This window comes from Hordeum vulgare, chromosome 6H (assembly GCF_904849725.1).
Source record: "Hordeum vulgare subsp. vulgare chromosome 6H, MorexV3_pseudomolecules_assembly, whole genome shotgun sequence".
In the NCBI taxonomy this organism is placed as follows: Eukaryota; Viridiplantae; Streptophyta; class Magnoliopsida; order Poales; family Poaceae; genus Hordeum; species Hordeum vulgare.
The window spans coordinates 187,476,885-187,497,107 of record NC_058523.1 but is presented as its reverse complement, the minus strand read 5'-3'; positions in this window follow the sequence as shown (position 1 = coordinate 187,497,107).

Genomic DNA, 20,223 nt, shown 5'->3' with positions numbered 1-20,223 from the left:
GGACGAAGTGCAATCTGTGCTCAACAAGGAAGAAGTTAAAGAAGTGGATTTCCTCCAACCCTACCTCCACCTACTGTCTCCATCCTTGATTGAATCTTGAGATTTTGTGAAACAACTCGTGCTCGCAATACTTGTCTCACTCGTGAAGTTGTTTTGCTGGAAAAACATATCGCAGATCTCCAAGGTATAAATCAAAGATTAATGGCCCTCTTGGAGTCAAAGATTGCAACAACAACTCCACCATCACCACCAAAGGAAGACAACTGAACATTGGTATGGGCAATCCCCTTGTCTTGTGCCAAGCTTGGGGGAGTTGCCCAGGTATCGTATCACCATCACATCTTTTGCCTTTACCTTTGTTTTAGTTTTCCTTTTCAGTTTTCTTTCTTTTTCTCTTGTAGTTTAAAAGTCTTAGTGTTTTGGTCTTGAGTTTTGCTTTGTGTCACCCCCGATGTATTCGAGCTCGTGAGCCATATAATAAGGAGTGTCTTAGTTCAAGGGCTTTGCCTTTTGCCATGATCAAAAGAGTGAGAACAAAAGCATGAAAGATCATGTAATGATCTTATGGGAAGTGATGGCTTCATATATAAAAAGAATGAGGATTGAAACTTGTTGAGGGTAGGCAAACGTAGACCTTGGTCATTGTTGCAATTAATAGGAAGTGATAAAGAAGGAGAGGTTCACATATAAATATATCATCTCTGGAACCATCTATGATTGTGAACACTCACTAAACTAATGCATGCCTAGAATTAGATGTTGGACAAGGAAGACAACGTAATGAATTGTGTTTGCTTGGCTCTAAACAATGTTATATGATTAGAGATCCCTTAGCATGTGATGATTGCTTCCACCTCATATTAGCCAAAACCTCCCGGACCAAGTAGAGATACTACTTGTGCATCCATAAACCTTCAAACCAGTTTTGCCATGAGTGTCCACCATACCTACCTATGGATTGAATAAGATCCCTCAAGTAATTTGTCATCGATGCAAGAAATAAAAATTGCTCTCTAATATGTATGATCTATTAGTGTGTGGAAACTAAGCATTATACGAACCTGTGATGAGGAAGACATAAAAGCGACAGACTACATAATAAAGTTCTTTATCACAGGAGGCAATATAAAGTGACGTTCCTCCGCACTAAGAGGACATGCGTCCAAACCTCAAAAGCGCATGACAACCTCTGCTTCCCTTTGGGAAGGGCCTATCTTGTACCTTTACTTTTTTCCCATGAAAGAGTCTTGGTGATCTTCACCAATTCCCTATTTCGCCTTTATCTTGGCTAACGTCGTATGCTTGGGAAAGATCTATATTCATATGTCAACTTGGAGGTAGGCATTCATGAATTATTATTGTTGATATTACCCTTGAGGTGAGCAGTTGGGAGGCAAAACTGTAAGCCCCTATCTTTCTCTGTATCCAACTGAAACTTTGATCTCATGAGTACCACGTGAGTTGTAGCAATTGTAGAGAACGAAAGAATGATTGAGTATGTGGATTTGCTTTACAAGCTCTTATTTGACTCTTTCTGATGTTGTGATAAATTACAATTGCTTCAGTGACTAAAGGCTATCGGTTGTTGCTTCTTGGTAAGGTTCTTGATCCATGCTTTACTTTGTGAGGGAATTATCACTTTAGCATGAGAGATTATATGTTGGTATTTCTGTTTTAATCTTGATCTTGATGCATGCATGTTCATATGTTGTTCGTAAGATTATTTATTGAGCTAGGCTTTCGCTTGAGGACAAGCGAGGTTTAAGCTTGGGGGAGTTGATACGTCCATTTTGCATCATGTTTTCATGTTGATATTTATCGCTTCTTTGGCTGTTATTTCACTACACGGTACAATTCTTATGCCTTTTCTCTCTTATTTTGCAAGGTTTACATGAAGAGGGAGAATGCCGGCAAATGGAATTCTGGCTTGAAAGTGGAGAAAAGTTGAGATACCTATGCTGCGCAACTCCAAATGTCGTAAAAATCAACGATGATTTTTTCCGGATTTATCAAAAATACTGGGCCGAAGAAGTGCCAAAGGGGCGTCAAGGGTTGGCCACAAGCCTGCACGGCGCGGCCACCCCCCCCCCCCAAGCCATGCCATGAGGGCTTGTGGGCAGCCTGCTGGCCCACTTGCCCCCCTCTTCTGCTATATGAAGGGTTTCGTTTGGAAAAAAATCAGGGAGGAGCTTTTTCGTGGATTCGTCGCCGCCACGAGGCGGAACTTGAGCAGAACCAATTTAGAGCTCCGGCAGGACGATCCTACCAGGGATACTTCCCTCCCAGAGGGGGAAATCGTCGCCATCGTCATCACCAACACTCCTCTCATCGGAGGGGACTCGTCACCATCTACATTTTCATAAGCACCTTCTCATCTCCAAAGCCTAGTTCATCACTTGTAACCAATCTCCGTCTCGCGACTCCGATTGGTACTTGTAAGGTTGCTAGTAGTGTTGATTACTCTCTGTAGTTGATGCTAGTTGGATTACTTGGTGGAAGAGTTTATGTTCAGATCCTTGATGCTAATCATTACCTCTCTGGTCATGAATATGATTATGCTTTGTGAGTAGTTACTTTTGTTCCTGAGGATATGGGATAAGTCATGTTGATAGTAGTCATGTGAATTTGGTATTCGTTCGGTAATTTGATATGGTGTATGTTGTTTTTCCTCTAGTGGTGTTATGTGAACGTCGACTACATAACACTTCACCATTATTTGGGCCTAGAGGAAGGCATTGGGAATTAGTAAGTAGATGATGGGTTGCTAAAGTGACAGAAGCTTAAACCCTAGTTTATGTGTTGCTTCGTAAGGGGCTGATTTGGATCCACTAGTTTAATGCTATGGTTAGACTTTGTCTTAATTCTTCTTTCGTAGTTTCATATGCTTGCGAGAGGGGTTAATCTTAAGTGGGATGCTTGTCCAAGTAAGGGAAGTACCCAAGCGCTGGTCCACCCACATATCAAACTATCAAAGTAACGAACGTGAATCATATGAACATGATGAAACTAGCATGACAGAAATTCACGTGTGTCCTCAGGAGCGTTTTTCCTCCTATAAGACTTTGTCCAGGCTTGTTCCTTGCTACAAAAGGGATTGGACCATTTTTCTGCACCGTTGCTACTTGTGTTACTTGCTGCTTGCTACGAATCATCTCACCACACAATCACTTGTTACCGACAATTTCAGTGCCTGCAGATTTTACCTTGCTGAAAACCACTTGTCAGATCCTTCTGCTCCTCGTTGGGTTCGACACTCTTACTTATCGGAAGGACTACGATTGATTCTCTATACTTGTGGGTCATCAGAGACACATGAGGACCCAGGGGTGCCTGAAGTTCTCCACCTTCTTCCCGGCCTTCAAGAGCATGTTGCCGCTCTGGGCCGCCACGAAGGAAACCCACGCTGACAACTGGGTGCCGTCATGCAGGCGCACGCTGAAGAAGTGGCGGAGGAGGGCAACCAAAGGATTCACTCAAATGAAAGCCTCACAATAGAAGGCAAAGAAGAATAGATGCAAGATGGAGTTGGGCTGGAGATGAAGGGCTTGGATCCCATAGTGGTCCAAGACAGTGATACCTCTCCGTCGTATCTACTTTTCCAAACTCTTTTGCCCTTGTTTTGGAATCTAATTTGCATGATTTGAATGGAACTAACCAGGACTGACGCTGTTTTCAGCAGAATTACCATGGTGTTATTTTGCGCAAAAATAAATATTCTCGGAATGACCTGGAAATTTACGAGGATTTTTTGTGGAATATATAAAAAATACTGGCGCAAGAATCAACTGGAGGCGTGGAGCAAGGAGCCCACAAGCCCAGGAGGCGCGGTCGTAGCAGGCTTGTGGGGCCTTCGGGGCTCCGCCGCCTCCAACTCCAGCTCTATTTAGTCCCTTTCGTCGAGAAAAAATCAAGGAGGAGAGTTCATCGCATTTTACGATACGGAGGCGCCGCCACCACCAGTTCTTCCTCTGGAGGGCAGATCTGGAGTCCGTTTTGGGCTCCGGAGAGGGGAGATCGTCACCGTCGTCATCACCAACCTTCCTTCATCGCCAATTCCATGAGGCTCTTCAACGTTCGTGAGTAATCTCATCGTAGGCTTGCTGGACGGTGATGGGTTGGATGAGACCTATCATGTAATCGAGTTAGTTTTGATGGGGATTGATCGCTAGTATCCACTACCATCTGAGATTTATGTTGCTACTACATTGCGATGCTTAATGCTTGTCACTAGGGCCCGAGTGCCATGATTTCAGATCTGGACCTATTATGTTCTCGTCAATATATGTGTGTTCTTGATCCTATCTTGCAAGTTGTAGTCACCTACTATGTGATATGACCCAGCAACCCCGGAGTGACAATAGCCGGTACCACTCCCGGAGATGACCATAGTATGAGGAGTTCATGTATTCACTAAGTCCTAATGCTTTGTTCAGGTTCTCTATTAAAAGGAGAACCTTAATATCCCGTAGTTTCCATTAGGAACCCGCTGCCACAGAAGGGATGGACAATAGATATCATGTGAGTTCTTTTCCATAAGCACGTATGAATATATACGGAATGCATGCCTACATTACATTGACGAACTGGATCTAGGTACATATCTCCCCATGTTATAACTGTTGCATGATGAATGTCATTCGGCATAATTATCCATCACCGATCCAAGGCCTACGAGTTTTTCCTACCGGTCCCTGCTACGTTACTTTGCCGCTACTATTGTCACTGCTGCTACTGTTACCGCTACTGCTGTTACCGATGCTACTCTTGCTATCACACTACTTTGCTACTCATACTTTGCTGCACATACTAAGTCTTTCAAGTGTGGTTGAATTGACAACTCAACTGCTAATACTAGAGAATATTCTTTTTCTTCCCCTTGTGTCGAATCAACAAATTTGGGTTGAATACTCTACCCACGAAAACTGTTGCGGTCCCCTATACTTGGGAGTTATCAAGACTATTTTCTGGCGTCGTTGCCGGGGAGGCCTAGCTCTATTCTCTCAGTCACTTGGGATTTACGTCTGTTGATCACTATGAGGAATCCAAAAGATCCAAGAACTAAAGTCTTGCTCTCAACTACGAGGACGGGTAAGGAACTGCCATCTAGCTCTGCAGTTGATTCACCTTCAGTTATGAGTAAGTTTGCGACATCACCTCCTGCTAGAAATTTTGATGTGTCGCATGTGCTTGATGATGCTAATTCTGCTATCCATGATGCTTGTGATGATGCTTTGCTTGATACTGCTTTGCCACTAGGTGCATTCCTTGATGCACAAATTGCTAGAGTTGCTGCTGAATGTGATGATACTTCTGAAACTGCTGAGATTATTGAAGTAGAACCTGCTATTTCACGTGTTAGAACTAGCTCTCCTAGATATGAATTGTATGATATACCTGAGGATTATGTTATGGAGGGAGAGGTAGGTGAGGACTTTCTTGCTTGCAAGGATAGCTATGATCTTGAGAAATTACTGCGCAAGTGGAAAGTAAAATCTGTGAACGCTAGGATGAAATACGACCCTAAGTTTGCTACTTCGCCTATCTTTGTGACCGATAAGGATTATGAATTCTCTGTCGATCCTGAGTTAATCACTTTGGTCGAATCTGATCCTTTTCATGGTTATGAGTCTGAAACGGTTGTAGCACATCTTACTAAGTTGCACGATATAGCCACTCTATTCACAAGTGAGGAAAAGATCTGCCACTACTATATCCTTAAGTCGTTTCCTTTCTCGCTAAAGGGTGATTCTAAGACTTGGTTCACTTCTCTTGCTCCTGGTTGTGTGCGTAGTCCCCAGGATATGATCTACTACTTCTCTGAGAAATATTTTCCTGCCCATAAGAAACAAGTTGCCTTGCAGGAAATATATAACTTTGTGCAAGTTGAAGAAGAGAGTCTCCCACAAGCTTGGGGGAGGCTTGTCCAGCTACTGAATGCTTTGCCTGATCACCCTCTTGAGAAAATGAAATACTTGATATCTTCTATAATGGACTAACCGATGCTTCTAGGGACCACCTAGATAGTTGTGCTAGTTGTGTTTTTAGGGAACGAACTATGGAACAAGCTGAGATTCTATTGAATAATATCTTGTGCAATGAGAATGCTTGGACTATTCCCGAACCACCTCCGAAGCCAACTCCGAAGAAAATAGGTATCCTATTCCTCAGTCTCGAAGATATGCAAGAAGCTAAGAAATCTATGCGAGAGAAAGGCATTAAATCTGAAAATGTCAAGAATCTACCACCTATCGAAGAGATCCATGGTCTTGATAACCCGACACAGGTAGTAGAGGTAAATTCTCTTCGTAGATTCAATGAGAGTGATATTCCTTTTGATAAACCTGCTAGCTTATGCTTAGATGAATTTGATAAATTTGTTGCCAAACAACAAAGTTTCAATGATTATCTTAGCAGACAGTTGGAACAGAATGCTCGTATGCTTAGTCATTTAAGTGCTTGTGTGGATAGAAATGTCAATGACCTTAAGCTTTTGAGTAAACATGCCTCTATGGTCACCACTCAGGTAGAACAAGTACTTAAGGCTCAAAATGACTTGCTCAATGAGTTGAATGACAATTTTGTTAGAGTCGTCGCTAGAGGTGGTAGAACGACCCAGGAACCTTTGTATCCTGAGGGTCATCCTAAGAGAATTGAACAAGATTCTCAAGGAGTTAGCATCGAGGCACCTAGTCATCCTAGGAAGAAAAAGAAAGATGATAGGAACTTGCATGCTAGCAACCATGTTGCTGTTACACCCGAGAATCCAAACGATGTCTCTGTTTCTGATGCTGAAACACAATTTTGTGATGAACATGAGCCTAGTGATAATATCGATAGTGGTGTTCATGATGATGCTCAACCTAGCAATGATAAGGATGTGGAGATTGAACCTGTTGATCTTGATAACCCACAACCTAAGAATAGGAGATACGATAAGAATGATTTCATTGCTAGGAAGCATGGTAAAGAAAGGGAACCATGGGTCCAGAAACCCATGCCCTTTCCTCCCAAACCATCCAAGAAAAAGGATGATGATGATTTTGAGCGTTTTGTTGAAATGATTAGACCTGTCTTTCTGCAAATGCGTCTGACAGATATGCTCAAAATGTCTCCGTATGCTAAGTACATGAAGGATATTGTGACTAATAAAGGAGGATACCTGAGGTTGAGATTTCCACCATGCTCGCTAATTACACCTTCAAGGGTGGAACTCCTAAGAAACTAGGTGATCCCAGAGTGCCCACTATACCTTGCTCCATTAAAGGAAACTATGTTAGAACTGATTTATGTGACCTTGAAGCCGGTGTTAGTGTTATGCCTCTCTCTCTTTATCGTAGACTTGAATTGGATAAGTTGACACCCACTGAAATATCCTTGCAAATGGCCGACAAATCCACTGCTTTCCCTATCGTCATTTGCGAGGATGTGCCTGTTGTGGTTGCTAACGTTACTATCTTAATGGACTTTGTTATTCTGGATATTCCCGAGGATGATGCCATGGTGGTCATCCTTGGAAGACCCTTTTTAAACACTGCAGGGGCTGTTATTGATTGCAACAAAGGCTATGTCACTTTCCATGTCAATGGTAATGAGCATACGATGCACTTTCCGAAGAAACAATATCGAGTACATTGCATCAATGCTATTGAAAAAACTTCATCGATTCTTATTGGGAGCTTTGAATGCCCTATACCTACTGTTAAGATGAAGTACGATTTGCTTGTTGGGGATATGCACATCCCCATTGAGGTAACCTAGTGACTATTCAAAAATCCTCCGGTTTTATGCGATTCGAAAAAAAGTTTGTCAAGGAGACTTGATCAACCTCATTGACAGATTTCTTTTCATGACCATGAGATGGATGAATCTAGGAGTCACAACCCTTTGTTCCAAACTTTTACTTTCGGTTGTTTAGAAGGAAAATGATAAATTTAGCTTTAGTTTTTCCTGTTTTCTGTTTTTGCATCCCTTAGAAAAGTGCCTCGAAAATAAAAGTTCTTCAAATGCCCTGAAAATCAAGTATGATTTTTTCTAGAATTTCTGAAAAATTCTGAGACAGAAAGCTAGTCAGGGGGATGCACCAGTGGGCCACAAGCCCAGGAGGCGCGGGCACCCCCCCCTGGTCGCGCCTACCAGGCTTGTGGGCCCCATGTGGCCCCCTCCACTTATTCCAGCTCCCATCTCCTTCTCCTACATCTAGAAAAAATAATTCTAAAGCTCAAACCCGTGTTCTTGCTCTTCTTGCTGTGATTTTCGATCTCCTTGTGCAAAGCCCCATTCACCAAACTGTTTTGGGGGAATTGTTCCTTCGTATGTGACTCCTCCATTGGTCCAATTTTTTTTTGCTTTAGTGCCTTGTTCGTTGCGTATTTTTGTTGCCTTGGTGACCCTGTTCTTGAGCTTTGCATGCTAATTTTAGCTGGTCCCAAGTAGTTTTGATGCATGATATGGCCTCTAGGCTCTTGTAGGAGTAGTTGCTATGAGTTTTGTTGAGCCTTGTTCACTTTTCCTTTGAGTCACCAAAATTTCAGAAAAGGAAGATGTTCAGGAGAAACTATCATGGTGGTTCCTCAAGCAAGAAGGGTCCCCGTCTCGCGATTCGGGAGCCCGATCCTTACCAACCGAGGAACGCACAGGTACAACCATGTGAATGGCCTTCTCATGAATTCATGATTGATGCAGGTTTCAAAGACGAGTTTGATACATTTGTTCACAACGCCGGTCTCGAAGAATTCATCTCCGATAAATGTGAACAATATACTACTCTCACTTCCTCTTTTGTTCGTAGATTCAAATTTTCAGTTGGTCGTGACGCATCCATACTGTTTGATCTGTATGACTAATCGTATACCATGGATTTAGAGGATTTCAATAGAATTTGCAAGATACCGGATTGGGGTAGTCTCAGTGATCCTCCTAAGTCTTCGGTTAGAGATTTTATATCTAGTATAACTGTCGGAGAAACTAGATATAATACGTAGGCTACCATGGGGAGCATTCATTTTCCTGCCTTGCATTACTTTGCCCTCTTCATAGGTAGATGCATTAACGGCAAGATTGAGCATTGTCACCTCTGCGCACCTAACCTTAGTATTCTTAAGAGCGCGGTAACAGGCGATAGAAGTTTCAACATGGGAGCTATAATTACGAGGAGGCTAAATAATAATGCTAATGAAGGGGATTTCTTTGGTGGGATCTATGCCACTCGATAGCAAATTTTCTTGGAGTACCTATCCGCGAAGGAGATCCCTCGCTCCATATAGCTTTCCTTGATCGCGCCGCGATGACACGTTATCAGTTCCTTGAGAGGGATAATGAATCCCTCCTATGTCGGTTAATATTTAACCGACAGCGTGTTTTCCATATTACCCTTCCTGCTCCCGCCTTCTTTGACTTTCAGGTAAAACGGAGATATTACATAACCAGAGGAGAGGCAGAGGAGTATGAGAGGGAGGCAAAGGCTGCTCGCCTCCGCGAGGCAGCTATTCAGGCGGTAGCTGCCACGTTCCCGTACAACCCCCATTATGATTTTGGTTATTGCTCGGACCAGCCATGGGAGTAGACCAACTTAGGCCAAAAGCCTAAGCTTGGGGGAGTACGTGTTTCTCACCGACTTTATATTCTTGCTCACACATTCACTTTGATAGTCGGTGTTCACACCTTGCCACTGTATCATCCATGCTAGTTTATTTCTTTTTCTCGCTATCTTCTCGTGTGTTTCTTTAGATTGAGAAAACCCAAAAAGATTTCCTTTTCTTCTTTTACTTGTTGGGAGCTTTCCCGTGTAAATAGTTTTCTTTTTCTTTGGGTCAAGGTAGAAGACCATGGTTACAATGTTTAGTGGCTCTCGCATGCATACCTGTTTATCTGTCAAAGAGCCATACTACTTTGTCTTCTCCTTTGTGTTTGCTTGCAGATTCCAGCGTAGTCCAATGCACAAACACTCTTATTATTGTTCACATCATTCGGTCATGCAAGTGAAAGGCAATAATGACGATATATGATGAAGTGACTGAGCCTGGAAAAGCTGTTATGAATTCAGTCTATTTTGTTTTTGTAAATATGACTAGCTCATCATTCCTAATTCAGCTTTGTTATGAGAGAAACATGTTTGCAATGACAACTTAGAGATCATAGTTTCTGATGCCATGCTTAATTAGCTAGAAGCTTATAATGGTTTGTCTTGATTGCCAACATGAATTTCAAGATGATTATAATGTAGTATGATAGAATGGTATCCTCCTTTGAATGATTCAAGTGGCTTGACTTGGCACATGTTCACGCATGTAGTTGAAACGAAATCAACATAGCCTCTATGATATTCATGTTCATGGTGATTTATGTCCTACTCATGCTTGCACCCAATGTTGGTTAATTTCAATGCATATTTATGACTGTTGTCGCTCTCTAGTTGGTCGCTTCCCAGTCTTTTGCTAGTCTTCACTTGTACTAAGCGGGAATATTGCTTGTGCATCCACTTCCATAAACCCAAAGTTGTTCCATATGAGTCCACCATACCTACCTATATGCGGTATCTACCTGCCGTTCAAAGGAAATTTGCATGCGCCACTCTCTAAACCTTCAAGTAATAATCTGTTTTGCATGCCCGAACCGCTCATGTGGTGACAAGGGGCGGTTAGTATCTTCCATGCTAGGCGTGTTATCCTTGATACGTGTTTATTCACTATCACTCACGAGAAAGGGGCCAGTAATTGGAATGCCCAGTTCCGTGCTCAAATCGAAAAAATAATTGCAAACAAAACTCCCCCTGGATTGTTGTTGGTATGGACGGCACCCGAGTATTCGGCTAGTCGTGGAGTGTGATTGATCGGTGATGGGGGAGTCAAAACTTTACTTTTCTGTTTGGGAGCCACCTAGTATGTGTAGCATGGAAGATGGTGAAAACTCTTGGTCATTGCATTGGCAATGAAAGCATGCCACCCAAAATTATTTATCCCTGTCTTCAAAGCTTGAGCTCTGGCACCTCTGCAAATCAATGCTTCCCTCTGCGAAGGGCCTATCTATTTTTGTTTCTGTTGAGTCATCCTCTTCTTATAAAGGCACCAATTAGAGAGCACCTCCATCATTATTATGCTTTGCTTTTAATTGATATTGAGTATGACTGTGACTGGATCTTCTTTCCCAAGAATTACAATGTTCAGTCAGCCCTTGGTCTTTGAAGGTGCTCTGCATTTATGTTTTGCGGTCTCAGAAAGAGCTAGCGAGATACCATCTGTTCATATTGCTTCATGATTGTTTTGATTGAAGTGTTGACATTTGAAACTCATTATTATTGCTCGCTAGTTGATTATGCCATTCATATGAGTTCATCATGAGACCTAAATGTCATTGCTTATGTGGTTAACTTATAATCTTGCTGAAAATCTAAATATGAGTTACACATAAATACAGCAACAAGATCAAACAGAGTTCATAAAAGTTTTTCTTTTGTCTCTTTTAGCTTCTCAACTTAATTGCTTGATGACAAGCAAGGCTTTAAGCTTGGGGGAGTTGATACGTCTCCGTCGTATCTACTTTTCCAAACTCTTTTGCCCTTGTTTTGGACTCTAATTTGCATGATTTGAATGGAACTAACCCGGACTGACGCTGTTTTCAGCAGAATTGCCATGGTGTTGTTTTTGCGCAGAAATAAAAGTTCTCGGAATGACCTGGAAAATTACGAGGATTTTTTGTGGAATATATAAAAAATATTGGTGCAAGAATCAACAGGAGGCATGGAGCAAGGAGCCCACAAGCCCAGGAGGCGCGGGCCCCCTGGCCGCGCCTAGCAAGGTTGTGGGGCCCTCGGGGCTCCGCCGCCTCCAACTCTAGCTCTATTTAGTCCCTTTCGTCCAGAAAAAAATCAAGGAGGACAGTTCATCGCGTTTTACAATACGGAGGCGCCGCCACCACCTGTTCTTCCTCTGGAAGGCAGATCTGGAGTCCGTTCGGGGCTCCGGAGAGGGGAGATCGTCACCGTCGTCATCACCAACCTTCCTTCATCGCCAATTCCATGATGCTCTTCACCGTTCGTGAGTAATCTGATCGTAGGCTTGCTAGACGGTGATGGGTTGGATGAGATCTATCATGCAATCGAGTTAGTTTTGATGGGGATTGATCCCTAGTATCCACTATGTTCTCAGATTGATGTTGCTACTACTTTGCCATTCTTAATGCTTGTCACTAGGGCCCGAGTGCCATGATTTCAGATCTGAACCTATTATGTTCTCATCAATATATGTGTGTTCTTGATCCTATCTTGCAAGTTGTAGTCACCTACTATGTGTTATGAGCCGGCAACCCCGGAGTGACAATAGCCGGTACCACTCCCAGAGATGACCATAATATGAGGAGTTCATGTATTCACTAAGTGCTAATGCTTTGTTCTGGTTCTCTATTAAAAGGAGAACCTTAAGATAAAGTAGTTTCCATTAGGACCCCATTGCCACAGGAGGGATGGACAATAGATGTCATGCAAGTTCTTTTCCATAAGCATGTATGACTATATACGGAATGCATGCCTACATTACATTGATGAACTAGAGCTAGTTACATATCTCCCCATGTTATAACTGTTGCATGATGAATGTCATCCGGCATAATTATCCATCACCGATCCAATGCCTACGAGTTTTTCCTACTGGTCCTTGCTACGTTACTTTGCCGCTACTGCTGTCACTGCTGCTACTGTTACCGCTACTGTTGTCACTGCTGCTACTGTTACCGTTGCTACTGTTGCTATCACACTACTTTGCTACTGGTACTTTGCTGCAGATACTAAGTCTTTCAAGTGTGGTTGAATTGACAACTCAACTGCTAATACTCGAGAATATTCTTTTGCTTCCCCTGGTGTCGAATCAACAAATTTGGGTTGAATACTCTACCCTTGAAAACTGTTGCGATCCCCTATACTTGTGGGTTATCAGACATCGGTGAAGAATCGGGAGAAAGGCGACACTAGCCCAGCGTAAACACTTTGAAGGAAGAAGGGGTATACCGCCGAGTGCCTGGGGCGCTCCTCTATGGCTCCAGGCCAGATCAGGGTTCGCACGTGCTCGCTAGATTCGACCGCGGTCCATGGAAGCACGGAGATGAGATCTGCATCCTTGGAGAGGGCGCAGTCCAAGAGCGGAGAAGCCGGGGACGGACCATGCCCCTCTGGATTATTCTTGCCAACGGGCGCCATTGCAGAACTGGCAAGGAACTATGTGGCGCTGGATCTGGGAGGCGCCTGTTGGAGTCGGAGACCTAAGAGGAAAGGCGAGTGCAGAAGAAGGAAAGCAATAAGGCACCGAAACTACGAGCAAAGCACCTAATAAGGGGGGCAGAGATAGAGGACAAGGAGGACCCGACACCAGCCACGTAACACGCGCCGGCCTGGCCCACATGCATTTGAGGGCCCATGGTGTCTCATGTTGCCCCCCGAGGCTCCCCCCCAAGGCCAACCCGAGCACTCCGCGGGCCCAGGGGCTAATGTCGGTGTTCTGGGTATGGGGGTACCCGGACCTGCCTGCTTGTGGCCCAGGGAGAGCCAGCCTCACCGGACAAACCAACGGGCCCGGCACAGTTGAAGGAAAGGCCCTCGTGAGGGGCCAAGCCTCACGAGGAGGAGCAGCGTCAAGACCCGCAGGGGGCCTCTTCTGGGCCCCTCCGAAGCAGCGGATATTCCGAGGCAAGGCCGGGCCTCGGGAGTCAAGGGTGACGCCAGGAAAGGACAGGCGAGCAGCAGATGGCAGGACGGGACGGTTTCCCCTTTGGTGCAAAGGAGGCGAGAGCGTATATGGGTTTCAAAGTCATCTCCCAAAGGTTTCCCTTCTTGTGAAACAAAGCCGCGGCCGCCTACCAGTAGGGCAAACGTCACCCACGGGCCCGTCTCTATAGCGCGGACAAGTACTTTGCAGATGAAGACCACCTTTGGGCAGGGGAGCTTGTTCTCCTGGTCCCCTTCAAAATTGCCCGATGTGGGATCCCTTCTCGCCGAAGCTATGAGGGAAGAGGACCCGGGCCTCCGCTATAAATAGAGGGGGTAGGATACTTGAGAGAGGCAGTTCATTCGGACGGTAGACCAAGACACCTAGCCACTTGGCCTCCGGAGGCTCGAGAGCACTGTACTAGTTCATCCACCACCTCCGCGAGAGGCAATCCACCAAAAGCAGGAGTAGGGTTTTATGCTTCGCGGCGGCCCGAACCTGGGTAAACTGTTATGTGTTGTGTTCCTCTCACCATCAAGTGAGTTCTTGGTCGTTTCCATCGAGTAGCGGGCTAGGTAAGGCAAGGTAGGGAGAGACCCTCATACACGCCCAGTGTTCGAATCCTTAGGGTTTTGCGGAGCCCAAAATCCGACAGGATGGCTGAGTGAGCCGGAGTACTAAGGTTTCTGGTTCCACTAGCGACGTCTATGCGGCTCATTTTGATACATTATCGACAATATTGTTCTCTGCACGAGGGACGTTCTCCATTTCCAGACCATCAAAGCGCTCCTCCAACTTCCTAACTTAATCAACGTATGCTTCCGTCAGAGGGCTCTCGTAATCCTTGTTCACTTTGCATACAACCACCTTTGAATCCCCTCTGACTATCAATTTCTGATGCCAAGGTCGGCTGCTATCCGTAGTCCAGCGAGCAATCCTTCATACTTGGCTGTGTTGTTAGTTTATATCTCCCATGGAAAATGCATCTGGATCATGTACTTGAGGTGCTCTATGGTGGGCGTGACAAGCAGCACTCGGACACCGGCACCTTGTAGAGAAAAAGGCCTGTCAAAGTACATGATCCACTCTTGAAGCGCTTCCTTGCCATGAAGGAATATTTCCGGGATTTATTCATATGGTGTTGGCATACATTCAGCAATGAACTCCACCAAGGCTCTGCTGTGTATGGTTGTTGTGATTTCAAAACTCGGGTCAAAGCTAGCTAGTTCCACAGCCCACTCGACAATCCTGTCGGTTGCCTCCAAGTTCCAAAGGGTGTGTTGCAGCAGGAGGCGGGTGAGGACAGTGATGTGGTGCTCTTGAAAGTAATGGTGCAGCTTCCGGGGGGCCATGAGAAGGCCGAAGAGCAGTTTCTGTATCCCAGAGTACCTTTACTTAGTCCTCTGTATGAGAGAGCTGACAAAGTACACCGACTGTTGTACCACCTTGCTTCTTTGCACAACCTACCGTCCTGCCTCCAGTGCCGCATGCTTGTTGTCGACTCCTTTCCTTGTCGGGGATGGCCCTATTTTCCGTTTGCCAGCTTGGGGGTTGCTGCTTCATCTTCCTCAGCTTCCCTCTCGGCCACTAGTGTAGCGCTAACCACTTGGTTCGACGCCGCCATATATAGCAGCAACGGCTCCTTTGGTTTAGGTGTAACTAGGATCAGCAAAGAGGACATGTATTTCTTCAAATCTTGCAGCACCGCCTCCGCTTCCGGGGTCCATGTCATGGGACATGCCTTCTTCAAGATTTTGAATAACAACAATGTGCGCTTTGAGGTTTTCGAAATTAACCCGTTGAGGGCAGCGATGCAGCCCGCCAAGCGACGTACGTCCTTGACGCACTTAGAAGCTTCCAACTGCTCGATTGCTTCAATCTTGGTGGGGTTGGCTTCTATCCTCTGCTGTGACACAAAGAACCAGAGGAGCTTGCCGGATGGGACTCTGTACACACACTTCTCGGGGTTGAGCTTCAAATTGATCTTGTGCAAATTTGCAAAGGTTTCTTCTAGGTCTTGAATCAGCATGGCCTCGTCCTTGGTCTTGACCACAATGTCATCCATATAGGCTTCCACATTCCTGTGTAGTTGTGGACCGAGACCAATCTGGCCAACCCTCGTGAAAGTTGATCCAACACTCTTGAGTCCAAATGGCATGCGCCTGAAGCAGTACGTGCCATAGGAGTGATGAACGTTGTTTTCTCTTTGACTTCATTGGCCATGAAAATCTGGTGATAACCGGAGTAGGCATCAAGCAAGGACATATGACCGCAGCTGGCAGTCGAGTCCACTATTTGGTCGATGCACGACAAGGGTAAGGGGTCCTTCAGACATGCCTTATTGACATTAGTGAAATTGATGCAAAGTCTCCACTTCACGTTCGCCTTGCGCACCACCACAGGATTCACCAACCATGTTGGGTGAAGGACACCTCTCATGAGGCCCGCCGCTTCCAGTTTCTTTATCTCTTTGGCAATGAGTTCTTGTCATTCCAGTGCTTGCTTTTGTACCTTCTGCGTGGAGGTAGATGGAAAGGTGGTGCTTGATCACCTCCCTGGGAACACCGAGGATGTTAGATGGTTGCCAGGCAAACACATCAACATTCGCTATTAGGAAGGAGACGAGTGTGCTTTCCTATTTGCTATCGAGGGTGTCACTTATGGTGAAAGTGCCGCCCTCGCTATCCTCCCGCGCAGCCACTTGCTTCATCTTGGGAATGGTCACTTTGTTTTTCTTGGTCCTAGCGGCAGAAGTCTCAGGTGAGTCCTCGACATGCGTGTTGCGCTCTTCGGTGTGCTTCCCGGAGTCCCCATGAGCTTCGATAGAAGTCTTGCTCTTGTTCCCCCGGGAGTTTTGCCAACAAGAGCGAGTGCCTCGTCAGCAGACGATGCAAGTGCCTCCTAGTATAGCTTGTCGACGTAGAGGGTCGCGTCCTTGTTGTCAGCATGGATGGTGATGATGCTCATCGGCCCTCGCATCTTGAGTGTGTTGTAGGCATGATGGGATGTTGCCATGAACTTCGCTACTGTCGGTTGGCCCAAGATTCCATTGTATGGAAGAGACATCTTGGCGACGTCAAAGGTAGCCCTTTTTGTCCTAAAGTTGAGCTTGCTGCCAAACGTCGCTCGCAGAGTGATCTTCCCCTTGGGCTGCAGTATTCCTAGGTTGACCCCTTGGAAGGATCTCGTCGGCCTGAGATACGTATCGGGAATCTGACTCACTTCATCACGTCTTGCAATATCAAGTTCGAGCCAGCCCCACTGTCGACCAACATCTTTGTGACCTTGAGGTTGCGAATTGTTGGTGAAACCAACAATGGCACACACCCGATGGTAGTGGTGCGGTCGGTGTGATCCTGTGCGTCAAAGATGATGGCACTGTTTGACCAGTTGAGGGGCTTCCTCGCGTGTGCTCTGGTTGTGCTACGTTCACTTCATGGGCCCACTACTTGAGCTGACTGTGGGAGGAGTGCAAAGAAGCGCCTCTGTCAACACACATAGCATCCACAACCTTATGGAACTCCTGGCCATCAGATCCTTCTTCGTCCTCATCATCATGCGCTTCTTCATCATTTGATTTCTTATCTCAGCCTCGAGCAAGTTTCCCCTTGTGCTTCTTGGCCTTGCCGCGACGGTCTCCACGGTTCTTCTTGCCGGATCCACCGGCACCATCCCGGCCCTTCCCCTTGTCGTGTCTTTTATACTCTCACTTCTACTTCTCAGCAAGTTGTTCTACTTGGCAGCAATCGATGATGTCGTGGCCCTTGGTGAGGTGGATCTTGAAGTATGGCATGCCGGTCTTGTCTCCTGCCACAACCTCGTCGTCTACGGAGTAGGCATCAATCTACTTGTCAGACCCCTTAGATTTGGCCTTCTTGTTGGCACTGGAGTTGTCGGCACCTTTGACAATCATGAATGCCTTGCCATTGCCCTTCCGGTTGCGCTTCTGCCAGTTCTTCATGGAAGCGGACGCACTCTCATTGTCGTACGAGACGACTTCTGCGTCGGCGTCCTCTCTGGGGAGTCTTCTTCCTTCTTGAGCTCGCGCGCACTTGTCAGCCAGAGCATAAAGCTCGACGACGTCCTGCACCTTGTTGATGTTCATCTCCTCACGCATCCTGCGATTGCATACATTCATATGGAACGTAGCAATCACTATGGTAGGGTGGATGTCAGGGATGTTGTGATGCACACGGCTGAACCTCTGGGTGTACTTGCACAGGGTCTCGCTATCTCTCTCAGGGATTACATGCAAATTACTAGGCTGCCCCAAGAGTTTATGGCCCCATGGTATGCGCCAACAAATTGGTTGCACATATCCGCCCATGAGGAAATAGACCCCTCCGACAAGTTGATTAGTCAACTCCTCACGTTGGGCTTGATTGTCAGCGGGAACTAGTTGGCGAGCACTTCCTGATCGCCTCCCCCGGTAACCTGCACCACTATGGTGTAGATGCCAAGAAAGTTTGACGGTTGACATTGTCGTCGTATTTGTCTGGTAGCTCTAGCTTGAAGGCTCTGCTAGAAGGCCAACGGACTTGCCGTAGCTCATGGGTGAACGCGGGGCAACCAACCTCATAAGGTAGGCTGCCAGGGACTCTCGGTCCTGGCTCGTCGACGACTGGATCCATGCGGCTATCCGATTGGCGATGCGTCTCCTATCGCCTCTCGATGGTGGTGCACACGTCCTCCTTGCACCTGTCCTTCAAGACCTAGCGTTCGTCTCTCTTCTATCGCGGGTCTGCTGAGGCATAGGACACCTCATCTTGCATGTTGGTCCGACGGGAAGGTTGTTGCTGTTGTGGGGGCGACTATACCATAGGTGCTCCGCCTACGTCGCATCCAATGGCGGGCCTCGTCAAAGCCGCGTGACGTGCGTGCAAAGGCTTCACAACATTCGGTCTGTCACGGTTTGTGAAGCTCAGCAAGCTCTATATGGTCACCCTCTTGTCCTCCATCTTCTCTCAAGCAAGCGAGAAGTTCAGTACCAGTAGGGCCTGCACCAGGGCTTCCCCATGGCTTTGGGCATGGAGCGATGCAAGGTGTGCGTGGCACTCTTACTCCGAGCAATGCCACAAGGAGTGTTCTCCTGCGCCGACGTCCGCTGTCCATTCTCACCAAGGAGTCGCCGACGAGGTAGGCCCTACGCTCCTGAGAGTGGCACGCAGGGGCCTTGTCTGCACACTGGTCGGGGTCGGCTTCCCCAGGGCGTTGATTGCGCTTGTGTTGCGAAGTACACGGCAGAGGTGCAATTGCATGCGCCATGGTGTTCACCATTTCCACCACTGCAGCACCGCCCTCGGACACCACTGGTGTATTCTAGGATGCTACAACGGCTGGGTATGGATCATGTCTCACCTAGGTCCATGCGGTGTTGTGGCTCCCTCACCAGTGCAGTGTGCGCGATGCCGTCGCCACCTCCACCGCTCGTAGTGGCGAGCATGGGCAGCTTGGACGAGGATGGTACGGATGCTGACGCTCCCTTGGCCTTCTTGGGCACCATGGGAATCGATGAAGACGTTGAGGAAGACACGTAGTGTTGGTGACGATTTGTGCACCAAGCCCCCTACCTGGTGCACCAAAGATGTCTAGGGTGATAGGCTAGACGATCTATGGGGCCGGCAAGGCCACTTACTGTGGTTCTACTACGGTGACCCTTGACACACAAAGAGCATCAACAACAGCTGCGTGCACGGTGGGTTAGACAGGTTCAGGCCATTCAGAAGCATAAAACCCCATGTCATGTGTTTTGGTGGATTATGTATGTGTTCATACTAAAGGAGCGCTTGCCCGACAATGATGCTCGGGGGTTGCAGCTACGTGTGTAGAATGAATGGAGAGTCGACCTTCCTAAAGGCAGCCCTAGTCCTCCTTTTATATTCCAAGGGGTTACCACGGTGGCTAAAATGGTCTTGATGTGGATAAACAGTCCACACAATAGCTGCCAAAACTACTGACATGAGCTATAGTGTGAAATACCTAACTCTAATGAACTAGGACAGGCGCATAAAATACGCCGTGAGGTGGCGCACTGGCAACATCCCCCGGCAAGGATTGCCTCTCCTTCTGTGTTGTTCACCCAGCCACCTCTTATTCTTCTGCCATGCCATAGGACGGGTGTCATTAAAGCCGTGATAACTCCCACCGAGTTGCCACGCGCCCCAGCCAACTCCATCTAATCACCTTCCCGCTTGACACCTAGATGATGTAGACAATTATCCCATCGACGTGGAGCGATGGCTTGGAGGGTGGAGGCCTTTGCGGGGATGCTTGTTGTTGCGTCTTCTCTACCGGGAAGGAGGCTTGCTAGTCGTCTTTGTCCTTTGCTTGATGTTGCTTGGAGGTTGGTGTTGGTCATCAAACTCCTGTTGGTCTGAAGGCCGCGATCACCTGTGTGCAAGTCTGGGTACTAAGGGCCCTATGTCTTAGTACACCGACACAACACATGACAAATGAAAATGTTGACATTTTTTCCATGAACATGGGACAAGCCTAGGGCAAGGGGGAAATGTCAACATGACCAAAGTTAAGT